The sequence below is a fragment of the Elgaria multicarinata genome, chromosome 1, assembly GCF_023053635.1.
Source record: "Elgaria multicarinata webbii isolate HBS135686 ecotype San Diego chromosome 1, rElgMul1.1.pri, whole genome shotgun sequence".
NCBI classification, from domain to species: domain Eukaryota; kingdom Metazoa; phylum Chordata; class Lepidosauria; order Squamata; family Anguidae; genus Elgaria; species Elgaria multicarinata.
The window spans coordinates 76,427,833-76,441,907 of record NC_086171.1 but is presented as its reverse complement, the minus strand read 5'-3'; the positions used below and the strand labels follow the sequence as shown (position 1 = coordinate 76,441,907).

At 43.0% G+C, this 14,075-nt stretch overlaps 1 protein-coding gene across 6 annotated transcripts in view; it reads right to left on the bottom strand.

Moving 5' to 3' along the window:
* TNS3 (tensin 3) overlaps positions 1-14,075 on the bottom strand; it is a 315,310-nt gene that overhangs the window by 61,055 nt on the left and 240,180 nt on the right. The window lies entirely within an intron of this gene.

Here is a 14,075-nt window from a genome sequence, read left to right as displayed (position 1 = left end):
ATTCCTGAATGACTAAAATCTTGTTTAGGGTGAAATCCTATGGGATTGCAGCCCAACAGAGGGAAGCCTCTGAGCTTGGAGGCTTGCAGAAATGCTATGCCCTGCATGCTGTTCCTCCTCCAAAAACAAACACTCTGAGCTCTTCTAGTTCACTTATAGTGGTGGGCAGGGATGGGTGACAGTGAGACCATAGGATTCTGCAGATCTTGGCCTCTGCCCTCCTCTCCCCTTCTTTCCCTGGTCACTGGCACACACCCTTTTCGGTCATCCAAAGTCACTGCTCTGCCCTCAGAAAGCAACCACCACAGTTCTTTATGCAGTGGCTGTCAGGGGGAGGATCTACTGCCTTGGGAGGAGGAATCCAAATGACACTATGGTCCCTGGAACATGCTCTCTCCCAGAGACCATAGATTTGCTCTGTTAAGAGCATTTGTTATAGTAACTTTTGCATCCCTTATAACAGCCAGAGAAATAAGTGCTCATAAGAAATGTGTATAATTTTATGCATACTCAGCTTTTCAGACTCATTTTCTCAAAGCAGCTATAACCCATGTATGTGGTCTGAAAACATTGCTGGGTGCGTTGTAGAACAACCTTCCCCACATTCCCTAAATACTATTCCTATATACAATTCAACATGGTTACATCAAAGAAATGGCACTTTAACAATAAATTTTAAATCAAGACATAAATCATATTTTAGTACTCTTTTAAATTCATACATATTCATTAAAATACTCCATCTCTTCTTTTCTTTTTTAAAAAAACACCCTATGGCCCCGAGGAAATGCTGTTGTGGCATCCAAAGTCAAAATGCCCACACCATCCAGTGCTTCCCACATGTCCCATTATTTGTGGTACACAGTTTGCGTGGAATATATTATTTGCATTGTGGTTTGAACTTCAGCACCTTCTTTTCTGTCGACTGCACAGCCGGAGTGCATTAAGTCTCTCTTCACACAATAAAAATATAATGGGTGATATGAAACTACAGTGTTAAATGAGAAGTGACATGTCCAAGAAAGCTTGTGTTGATGCAAGAGAATTCCTCTTCTGGACCAGTACCCGCACTTATGATTCCATCAGTATAAATAGAAATCTAGGCTGGGGGCCAAGGCACACTCTTTTGGAAGCAGAATACATTTTTAGTATATTACATTATATTTCACCCTGCTACTTTGCATAAGATGCTACCAATGATAGACTCATCTGAAGCCCCATTTCTTGAGAGATCTAAATATATAAAACTGGATAAATACACGGGTTGAGAGTTTTTAATGGAAATCGTTTTATGTTTTATTGTAAAGCGCCACTATGCCAGAAATGGTGAGCTGGCGCTATAAAAAATGTTTTTAAATAAAAAAATGAATAATAATAATAATTGCCCTTTAACCACGGCAACCATGGAGGGGGAGATTTGCCCTGGGAAGGAAGGGGTTATGGAAAAGGAGCTCAAAATCACTTTTTAAAAAGTGCCCTGGTAGGTTTACATTGGCCCTTAATCAAGCTACAGAAGAAATCTTCCAAGTGTTCCACTACAGTACGTCACAATGCATTATTTGCAGTAACTGAAATGATTTGTATAATTGCTTGCTTTTAGTTTTTGTGATTAATATGTTGGACCCAAAGGACCTCTTCCATCGATGGCAGGGAACTTTTGGATCCATCCCAATGTTTTTAAGTTGTTTTAAAGTTAAGTTGTTGTGACAGTTGTTGTGACAGGCTGAGCATATGGGATGCATAAATACGTAAATAAATAACATTTTGCCTGTACCATAATCAGAGGACTGAAAGAGTAAACTGTGCAATAAACAAGCCTATGCAGAATTACAACTACCTTTCACGGAACTGTGTTTTTCAGACTGAGATCCATCTATTTATCCAGTTTTATATACAATACCCTTTGAAGATAATCTGCTTTCATTTAGCATACAGCTACAGCTTCAATTTCAAATGCCAAGATTATGCTGTCAAGCAATCGAGATGCAGCAGAACGTCTACATCCTGACGAGCACCCCCACCTCAAAATAATTCAAGCTAGTGCAACAAGAGAGACCTTTGGGAAGTGGGTTGGACAGATTTTTTTTTAGGAGAATCCCTATTCTGATCTAAACACCCACCTTCTGATACAGATGCTCAAAACTGAGAGACTGTGGGATGGGGCACCTGGTGAGGGGGAAAGAATGACGACAGACCACTGCAATTCCATCTTCCTGTCGCTCCCCAGATTCTGCCAGCTACTGCACGGAGGATCAAGGTGGGCAAGGCCTCTCTTAGAGTACATAACTTCCCAATAAGCATGATTTCCATCTTGTTTGGATTCAGTCCCATCCCAGCTGACTACAGATTCCAGACACTGATTCAGGAATCTCCTAATCTGTGTCTGTGCACGCATGTGCGTGTACATGCATATGAACAGCTTTGCAATGAGAATTAGTAGGAGGGGTGGGAAGCAATGAAAGAGGGGAGTTACTGACGGGGGAGCTGGCAAGGGCAACTAACTTAATGGGGTGTTATGCTTTAAATCAGAGGTGGACAACAAGCGGGCCCCATGCAGCCACCCTTGGCCTTTTTTTGCAGCTCCCACTGTTGAACTTGCTGGTGCTGTGCCACTGAATTTGCCATTGAAATTCAGCAGCAAGGTGGGGGTGCAGCCCCAGAGAAAGGACCCTGGATAGTGTCCAGCCCTGCTTTAGGCCTCATCTTGAGTACAGCATCCAGTTTGGACACCACATTTCAAGAAGGATGCAAACAAGCTGGAGTGTGTTCAGAGGAGGGCAACGAGGATGATCAGGGGTCTGGAAACAAAGCCCTATGAAGAGAGACTGAAAGAACTGGGCATGTTTAGCCTGGAGAAGAGAAGATTGAGGGGAGACATGATACATGATACATGATCAATGTACATTGATGGTGCTATATAAATAATAATAATAATAATAATAATAATAATAATAATAATAATAATAATAGCACTCTTCAAATACTTGAAAGGTTGTCACACAGAGGAGGGCCAGGATCTCTCCTCGATCCTCCCAGAGTGCAGGACACGGAATAATGGGCTCAAGTTACAGGAAGTTAGATTCTGGCTGGACGTCAGGAAAAACTTCCTGACTGTTAGAGCAGTGCGACAATGGAACCAGTTACCTAGGGAGGTTGTGGGCTCTCCCACACTAGAGGCATTCAAGAGGCAGCTGGACAGCCATCTGTCAGGTATGCTTTAAGGTAGATTCCTGCAATTAGTAGGGGGTTGGACTTGATGGCCTTATAGACCCTTTCCAACTCTACCATTTTATGATTCTATAAATCCTTATCTGCCCTGAGCCTCCAGCATGGAGATGAGACTAGAATTCAAAACAAACTGTTGCGGCAGAGCTCTGTATGAACGGCTGGCAGAGTTTCCAGCCTCCTGTTCTAAATAGGACAATCTAATCTAAAGATCCAGATGAGAAAGGACAGCCAGAAACTGCAGCCCGCACAGCAAAGAGTGAGCTGCTGTTTTGCTGCAGCCTGCAGATGCCCTGAAGAAAGGGAGGGGGAGCAATCATGCCCGTTCCAAACCTTCACACACACAGCAGACGTATTTGCAGCCCAGGGCCCTGCATTCTTGTTGACACAGCCTGGCGTGGGCAATTAGGCACTCCTCGAAATGGAATCAAGGGCTCAGGCCCAGAAAGATAACAGACACCTTTACTCCAATTCAAATCAGGCCATGAGTATATATATATGTGCATGTGTGTGTGTATGTGTGTGTACAAATGCAAGGAATGCTTCTAAAACGGTTGACTTAGTCAGATTCTCAAGAAAAGGGAAAAGGCATTTCCCACTGCAGAAGAAAATATGCAAGAAAATATATCATTTCACCCATGTGGAGAAGAGCAGAGTGAGGGAGCAGGACAGGAGGGAAAAGATTCACTACCAGCCCTAAACCCCACTCCTGATTGCAGCTTCCCCTTTATTTAAGTAAGGGGAGGGGAAAATATGGAGAAAAATTGGCTGGAACTCCACGTAGATTGGCTTTTAGACCTGGGTTAAGACACCCAGGCATTGTCTATATTAAAATTTTCTTCCAAAGGATGATGAAGTTTTTTAAACATGGTCATAACTGAAACACTGGTTTTCTATTCGGTTTCACAAACATAGCTGGTGTTAATGCCATGCCAATTCAGACAACAAATAATCCTTTCATCTTCAATTGCAAGAGGCCACAAATAACTCCTTGGTCATCCACATTCCTAAAGGCATTTTGAGCTTTCACCCCACCAAACTTGTAGCCAGAGTGATATAAATTAGCCAGTACATGCTCACATCTGTATTTACGGACTCAGGCCTCGTTCGGACAACATGCTAAACCATGCTGCTTAACCACAAAATGGTTAATGGAATGCATTATGTATTCCATTAACCATTTTGTGGTTAAGCAGCATGGTTTAGCGTGTTGTCTGAACAGGGCCATTAAAAAGTATTCAAAGATTTAAGGGAATAATCCATCCTGGACCACGTGCGCCTCGCTGGAGGAACCGGCTGGAGGAACCGGCTTTCTCCCCTCCATTCCCTCTGCACAACTGCAAAGCTTTGAACTCACATAAATTCCCCACCATGGGCGTGGGTTCAAGAGGATGGGTTGCATAGGGAAACAGCAAACAAGTTGGCCTCTTGTTCTGGGTATTAGCAGACAAGTCGCAGTGCAGCGTGCCCAAGAAGGGTGATCCTGCTGCACATGCAGGGATGAACTGCACACCAAATTTTCAAGGAACCCCTCCGAACTGTGGCCTGACAGAGTGGGAAGCTTTAGCACCATGGTCAGCAACTTGTTTCACTGGAGGGCCACTTAAAGAGGAGGATGGAGAGTGTGGCAGGCAATAGCTCCCTCACCCTGACTATCCAAAGTATATTGCTTGCAAGTCCCATTGCAAGAAACCATGAGCCCCTTCATGGACCTGTCTTCCCTTTAAGTTGGCAATGTATGCGTGTGTGTGCGTGTGCTGGGGGTCGCAGGAAGCAGATGGCCAGATTTGACCCACGGGCCTTCCAATGCCAATCCTTATGTGTGCACCATGGGCCAGAAAGAGAACAGAAGCTGCAGATACACACGGGATACAACCATATTGCCTGGTGGTTTGGAACAGATTCTGCAACAGGGGAGAGGTTTGGCAGCTGGGGTGAAAATAGTAATCCAAAGCTTCACGTAAATTCAAGTGGTTCCACCTATATTGACAAAATACTGTAAAGGTTCTTTTCGACAAAATAGGGTAACAGAGGAGAACAGGGGGAAACAGGTAGGGAGATGAGGCTGAAAGACAGTAAAAGGGAGTAAGAGAAAATGGCAGTGATCGAACGTTCCATTCCTTGGCCACTGGAGGCATTTTCCATTCCATTTTGATCCAAATGTTCTCCAAATGCAGACAAAATAATTCCATCTATGTACATATTAGGTAGACACTTGTTTGTTTGTGTTTAAAAAATGTTGGGTTGGACCCAGATTTAAGCTGGATCAATTCTGCTGATGGAAATGGGTTTCTTCACCCCCTCCTTCCCTCAACAACCCTTCCATCCTTCTGAAAATGCTACACAGAGGATCAGTTCATACAACATGTTTCTCAACGATGGTTTTAGAACTCCGTGGTGGAGTTTTTACACCACCGTTGAGAAATATGTTTTCTGGTGGGAAAACTCCATGCAATGGTGGAGTTTTTTTAGGGAAATACTCCACACAGAATATCCAGGTTGTGCAACGTTCCTGCACAAACATTGTGTTGAGTGTTGTGTGGTAGGCTCCATGGACTTTTCCATTGCACTGAGTTGACTTATCCCTCTGGGTACAGAGTTCCCTGGCAAGAGTGGCGAATGGAGCAAGTGCAGCTCCAGGAGAGCTGCAGGGATTGTTTATTTGTAACAATGGCTGATGGGATACCATTGAGAGGACTAGGGAGGGGAGAGGGCGGGGGAACTGTCAATCAAACATCACAATGGATTTTACTCAACTTCATCGTAGCCCACAGTCACATAACAGTAGAGTTAGAATGTGTTGTGTGAGGAGTACCTCCTAAAAATTCAACCGTTCAGTGGAGTTTTCACACTGCATTGGATAACGTGTTGTCTGAACTGAGCCAGGGTATCAGAAGGCCATGCTGAATGGGGTGAGCTGTGGTGTGGTGGGACGGGGGAATACCCAAAAATCAGTTAGAGGGATTTTACCAAGTGGACCCCTGCCTCTCAAAGAAGGCAGATCCTGGATCCAAAGTAGAACGAGTTGGAGGAACAAGGAAAATGATCTTAGGATTCCAAATTTATTCAAGATGGAATGTCCCCTACTTATTGAATGTCAGCCAGATAGCTAGAGGATGGAAGGTCTTAGACAGCCAAAGTGACAGGGGATCAAGGATAAAGATCTTTTCCGGATTTGATATACATATTTCGGTAAAATCCGCAACATAAAAAAAAAAAAAAAATTGTGGCATACATTCATTTGGAGTTATACGGCAACAGCAAAATGCCAGCTATTTATCAAATCAGCTTTCTTCTAAATCACCCTCAAGCGGAAAACCCTGAATCTGCAGTATCTCAGTGAAAGTGTGTGAGTTTTGTTTTGCTTTTTTGTTTGTATGGGAGGGGGGGGATGCACCAACTGAATTCCCAAAGCAAAACACCCGATTTTTCACTCTTAATCATGCAAATAATTAGCAACGACAATAAAGGCGATAAGCATAAATTAATGCAAAAGAATTAAACCCAAATTATTTCAGTGAGGGATCTATCATCACTGCTAAAGAAACTCAGAACTCTTATCCAAAGCCCTGGGAAGCACATTTGGAACAAGCAGCAGTTTTCTGACACTTTGCAAAGCTGCTTTGCCAGTGAACTTAACAGAAAGTGAACAGTTGGAAAAGCTCAACATACCATTTTTCTCCTTTCTTTCCCTTCCCTCCCTCTCCTGAAATGGATATACTTTAGCAGGATTTATGACACTTAACATCTGATAATCTTTGGTTTTTTGGGTTTTTTCCCCTCACCCAAAGGCCTCTGAAGGTGTTCCAGATTGTTTTAATCAGTTGAATTTCATTTTTCAAGACATCTACAGTTTTATTTTTACATACACGACAGTGAATGGGGACTGGAAAGTGAGAATGAAGGAGGAGGTATATTTTCCCTTGCTAAAGCCTATGTTTTTGTGAAGGTGCAGAGAATTCTCCTTTCTTTCTAGGCATTCTCTACACGTTAGGTTGAGGGGCTGTGTTTTAACAGAGCCACTTTAATTCCCAGGATTATAAGAGAGAAGCTGTGTTTGTTAAAGTGGTATAAGCTTGTGGCATAGCTATGCCCTAAGCCATTCCTACTCTCTTCAGACAAGCACTGTTCCCAATGTTTCTAGGGTGGGAGCCACGTCAATTGAAGTCGCTGGGGTTTCACTCGGAGGACGCCCGGTTCAAAACCTCACTCATCCATGAAGCGTACTGGGTGACCTTGGGCCAGTCACTATCTCTCAGCTTAGCCCACCTCACAGGATTTCTGCAAAGATCTACATCACTCTTGAGTTCTTTGGAGGAGGAGTTGGATATAAATGTGAGACATAAGATTATGGGGCTTGAAAATCTTAACCAGCTTAATTTTTTTTTTTATTGCAGGAATTCACTTAGGGCTGCAAAAAGTAGACTCTGGAGCGTCTTCCCGCTTACTTTGCCTAAATTCCTTGAAAGAAAATAGCAAAGATTCTTGTTTCCAAGGGTCATGGGCTGTCCATCACCTGAGGCAGATTGCATGGGCAGCTGATGGCTGTAGGGCAGGTGGAATTATGAGTTTCCTTTTTGACACAGAGGTTTTTGACCCTTGCCCCCTCCTCCATCACAGGAGCTCATTTGCCCCGAAGGAGTGAAGCTGAGTTGAAAAGACTGCACCCCCTCTAGTAGCTCTCTGTACCTCCTAAAGGAGACCCGTCTGCCAGGAATCCCCAGTGCAAGAATGTGATACAGCCAAAGCATCTATTTCTATAGGCCTAACTAGGTGGGAGGTCCCTTTTACCCTCCTTCCAACAGAAGCAAAGCTACAGTGGCTTTTAATTGGAAGGCCTGAATTTTATTCTGGCCAGAATCATTTCATTCTCACTTTTAAGTATGGATATAGAATACAAAATAGATATACACCCTGCCAACTGTGAAGAGCTCACACACACATGTGAAAAATGGGGAGGGGGCATTAAGGGACCCCTTAAATAAAACTATTTTAGCCTTTATGGATATATTTTATTGTAAACTGCCCCTAGTTTTATCATTTTTACTGGCATTGTGTGTATTTTCTTTTCTTTTATAAATCACTTTGAGTATACAGAAAATTGATTAATAAATTTAGCAGCAATAACAGCAGCAAATACTCAAAAGTGGGCCCCTGACCCCTTAACAAAGAAAACAAATATCAGGAGGTTAGAATCCTTCTCAATACCATGCTAGATTTCTGTGTTAAGGAATTATTATTACTATTCCTTGTACAGAGAAGCAATAAACAATGAGATTCTATACGTGCAGTATGAGGTGGAACTGTCCGGACACCAATTTATTATCTTATCTGCTGTTTGTTTGGAGGAGGCCTCTGACCTTAACTACAGATTGATTTTCTCCCAACCAGAAGCTACAGATGCTAAACCAGCTGCAGTGTGCTTCAGTCATTACTCTTATTCTACTCATCATTTTACAATGTGAGTAGGGGAGAAGGGGGGCGGCAAAAGACAAAGCTAGCAGTGGTTTCCAAAGCTACTCTACTGATAAAACAGGGAACAGATATCCTTCCTTAACACCATAGCTAAGAAAAGTAAACAAGAGACTGCTAGATATGCCCCATGAAGACCATTTTTTCAAAGCTGATAGACAGATTTCCATTTTAAAAAAGGAATAGGGTTGCCAACTTCTCAATTGGCCCTGCTGCGGTATTTTTAATAGCAACTTGATCTGCAGGAATGAATAGGTGGAGGTTCTCATCATGTGGAAATAAATGTTATCACCTGCTAAGTGTTGCCGATCATGTTAAAAGTATAGCAGCGGAATCCGTGGGAAAGTTGACAATACCACACTATGCAGATGTTGCCCTAAATCAAATCTTTATTGCTCAGTCTAAAGCTGGGGCAAATTTTCAAAACCAAGGACACTCAAATATGCAAGCAGCCCTGCTTGAATTAATTAATAAATTATTCTTACATTTATATCCCTCCTTTTCTCCTCTTGCAAGGAACCCAGGGTGGCTTACATGAACCTCCTCTTTTCCATTTTATCTTCACAACAACAGGTTAGGCCGAGAGTCAGTGACTGGCCCAAAGTCACCCAGTGAGCTTCATGGCTGAGTGGGGGCTAGAACTCAGATCTCCTGAGTCCCAGTCCAACACTCTAACCACTACACAACATTGGCTCTTAATGGCTGTGAAGAGAACAGAGGTGAGCACAAGCCCAGTTCAAGGAAGGCTCCCCCTGCTCAGGTTTGCCTGCACCTGACTGCTCGGCAATCCTCCCAACTCAACTCCTAGGCTTCAAGAGGCTGGTTGCCTTTTGTCTCCAGAGATTATGGGACCAGGGTCTTAGGTTACAACACCTGCACCTCCAAAACCGGCTAGGTTGGGACAAAAGATCAATCCACTCATTGAAGGATCTTCAACGGTGATGTGATTTTAGTCCTGTCCTGGGGCATGTCTACACCAGCCCTATATCCTGGGATCGTCCCAGGATCATCCCTGTGCATCCAATTGCCACACAGGGGATCCCAGGAGCAGGCAGGGACAATCCCTTCCATTTTCCTGGGATAACCCTCAGGTGTAGAAAGGGCCCCAATCTTTTCTGCCTTTGCAAATCAATTGAGGCCCTTGATTTGAATAGTGTAAAGGCCCTGCAGATTTGAAAACAGCTGATAGGGTCAATGCTGGATTTCTGCAAGCATTTTTAATGACTCACAAAAGCCACTGAGCTTACAAAAATGCGAGCAGTTTTAGCCAACTAGCTCCATGTTCATGCATCCCTAGCTTGAATCATGAAGCATGTATGCATGCTTGTAAGTGTGTCTATCTCTTGACCCGAGAAGCTACTAAATAAACTCATCCATGAAAAGGAGGAACACAATTCTCAATGATGTAGGATGGATACATCCAGCAGGCCAGATAAATTTTAAACCTAAGAATTTTAAGATGTTGTGATTGTTATTTTAATATTGTATTGGTTTTATATGCTCTTTACCTAGTTTTGTATTTAATGTTGTCCCCTGCCTCGATCCAGGGGGAGAGGAGGGTAAGCATTTATTATTATTATTATTATTATTATTATTATTATTATTATTATTATTATTATTATTATAGATTTGAGAGTCCTCTTTCCTCATAAAATCATTTGGTTTATATGCATGGTTCAGCCTGTGTGGTAGAGGATAGAATAACCTTCCTCAACCCAATGCCCTCCAGGTGTTTTGGACATCAAACCCCATCAGCCACAGGCAGCATGGCTAATGGTCAGGAATCCTGGGATTTGTGGTTGAAAACATCTGGAGGGCACCAGGTTAAGGAAGGCTGGGATAAAGTGCTTGGGTTTTGACAGGCAGAGAATGCCCTGGATGGTCCTGAGCCACTCACTGTCTCAAGAAGCTAAGCTACCCCACAGGGTTGTCATGAGAATGAAGTGAGGTTATTCTACTGAGTTCCATTTACATATGGTGTAGTTTTCACATCCACAACCGCAGCTTGTCATGTGGTCTGAACCAACACACAGTGGTTAATTTTTAGTATGGTTTGTTTGAAACAAGCCACAGTTTAAATTATGTTTGCTGGTTTCGATGACGTGACAAGCTGTGGGAAAGCAAAACTGAAAGGGAAAGCTTCTAAATTCCTCCTCCTGATTGCGCAGGAGTTGGGGGAAATGGGGGACCCCAAGGTTCACATAAGCTCACTCACATCACACTCTATAGCATAGCATGATATCCGAATGCAACCCAAGAGCCTAAACTCAAAGAAAAGTTTGACAGTAGAAGGTCTTAAAATCATGAGAACAAACAGAAGTTTAGGAATGAGAAACTGAAAAATCTTGTTTTCCTTCACTAGAGTTTTTTCCTTTTTTTAATTACAATCTTAACATTTTAAACTGAGTTCTGTTTCCTTAAAAGATTTTTAAATTATCATATTTTATCTTCTTCCTAGGAGCTGATGATGAAAAGCATGAAGAGGATTTCCATTTTTATGCTCACAACAACCCTGTAAAATACAGATTAAAGTGAGAGGAGGGGCAATAGCTCAGCGTGAGCTGCCTTGCATGCAGAAGGTTTTAGGTTCAATCCCTGGCTTCTCTGGGCAGGGCTGGGAAAGAATCCTGCTTCAAACTCTGCTGCTGTTGCTGCTGCCTGTCAGTACTGACAATATTGGACTATATGGGCAATAATAATAATAATAATAATAATAATAATAATAATAATAATAATAGGAAAGGAAACTCTCATGCAAGCACTTGAGTCATTACTGACTCCTAGAGGGACGCCTGCTTTCGCTGACGTTTTCTTGGCAGACTTTGTAGCGGGGTGGTTTGCCCAGTCACAGTTACCTTTCCCCCAGCTAACTGGGTACTCATTTTATTGACCTCGGAAGGATGGAAAGCTGAGTCAACCTGAGCAGGCTGCCGGAGAACCAGCTTCCGCAGGGATTGAACTCAGGTCGTGGGGAGAGTTTCGCTTACCACTCTGCGCCACATGAGGCAATAATAATAATAATAATAATAATAATAATAATAATAATAATAATAATTATTCTTACCCGTCTCTCCATTTTGATCGAGGCGGGGAACAACAGTAAATATAAAATACATAAAACTGAATTAGAACAGTTTTCATTTAGGATGTTAAAACATCCTAAAAACACCCTAAAATTCCACTGGATATACGGCAGCTTTCCTAGATACTGACTTGCCCAAGGTCAGCCAGTAAACTTCATGGTTGAGCTGGAATTTAAACACCGATCTCCCAACTGCAGGTCTAACATTCACTAACTAATACCCACTTCACTACACAAACTTGCCGACTTATGGAATAAGGATCCACTAAAGCCCTGGCAAATACATAATAAATGACCTTTCAGACAGGTGTACTTGAGTTCATCAGTCTTAGTTAAGGCTTTCAATATTTGCACCAGGTTGAGCAACTTCTGGAGGCTGGGGGACGGCACCCGTTTCCCTCCACTGCCACTGAAATTGCCAGGAGTCTTCCAGGAGCACAACTCTACTTCCAACTTGTTTTCAAGCAAAATCACCACTTCTTTTTGGCCACCACCGCAGCAAATTCAGTGGCAGCGGAGGCCGCAAAAATGCTGAGCGGGGCTGCACCCACCCCACGAGTTGCATGTTGTCCACCCCATTTTAAAACACAGCACTCATAAGTCTTAATGAAAACTATGGACTTCTAGAGCATCCTCAGGGAGGAGTAAGAGCAAGAACCGCTGGTATGTAACCAAATATGATTATATAGAAAACGGAGCCCTTATACATTTGTTGCGGCCATGATTGGGGCACGGCACTTGTTAGAAGAATTAACATGAGGATGCTCAGAGGCAAAAGTGCTTGACAATATCTGAGTACTCCGCCATTATCACCTTGGCACATTGTAATGGCAGCCTCATGAGAAGTCCTTCTAAAATACTGTCATGGTTTAGTGCAGGGATGTTGAACCTTTTTCAGTCCAAGGGCCAAATTCCATTCTGGAGAAGCTGTCAGGGGCCACATTCCAATGGTGCACAGATCCGAAGGCAAAAAGGTCAGGGGGCCAAAGGCAAAAAGAGCACATCAAAAATCCCAACTTATTTTATGTTAAAGCTTACTGCAAGTAAATAAATAAATAAATAATTCTTACCCACCTCTCTATCTGGATCGAGGCGGGGAACAACAGTAAGTATAAAATACATAAAACTGAATCATAGTGTACATTATAAAAACTTCCTAAAAACATCCTAAAATTCCACTGGATAGGCCTGCCGGAACTAAGCAATACAAGAGGTGCTTTATTTTTTTAGGGGAAGGGGCCAGGTGAAGGGGCTGGACTAGAGGAAGGGGGCAGGGCTATCTGGGGAACTCTGGAGGGCTGTACTGGGCCTCCAGGAGAGCTGGAATGAGAACTTGGGGCTGAGTTTCTGTACCCTTGTAAGGGCATTCATATCTTGCGAAAGCCCTGTTGTCTTGGCTGTGCAGCACACTGAAGAATCTGCAATTAATTTTCAACTCTCTCTGTCTTTTTAATTCTTTTCACACACTCTACCTTAAATGATTTTAACGCACTTATTTTCACAGGTTCTGGGACCCTTGGAGACAGACCTTGAATTCTGCTCCTCAAAGCTCAGCAAGCACTTTGCTGAGAACACCGCACAGATTTTAACGTGATGCCAAAAACAGAAAGGGCACGCCATCAATGATCTGGAACACAGAGTGGTTTCTGTTCTGTTTTAAAGGGAGGAAAGGGAACATAACTATGAAGCTAGTGTTGCCACCCCACCCTGTAATTTAGAGAACATGGATTTCCCTTGAGAAAAAGGGCACTGAATAGCAATTTGGTGTTACAAGGGAAGATTCTTGGAACATTACTCAACAACTAAATTTTATTCTAAGCAACTCTGGACCTCACAGGGCTAGTTCACATGCTTACTAAGCTATCCAGTCCTCTTCCTATGGAGGAGAAACACACAGAGCCACAACACACACCCCACTCCACTATAGAGATAATACAGCATGTGGTTATTTGCACCATCTCTCGCCCCCTTATTAGAGGAGACGCAATCACACAAATGGGGTTTTGTTCAATCACAGACTCCTCACCTTCTCCTCCACCTCAGCAAGAAAGGTATCTGAAGGGTACCCTTTTGACTGTAAGTTTGTGGTGCTTTTGTAAATACAACTGCCTCCAAAACAAAAGGTTTCTCACGATTCTAAGATGTTCACAACTCTAAAGGGCTTTGCTTGAATACACCCACCCCACAACTTATCAGTCCCCCCCACACACACACACATATGAAGCTTCAGCATGCATCAGTTCCTCCCTACTTCAAAAGCTGAACACCGGTGAGAGATCTTCCCTTGCCCTCTCGC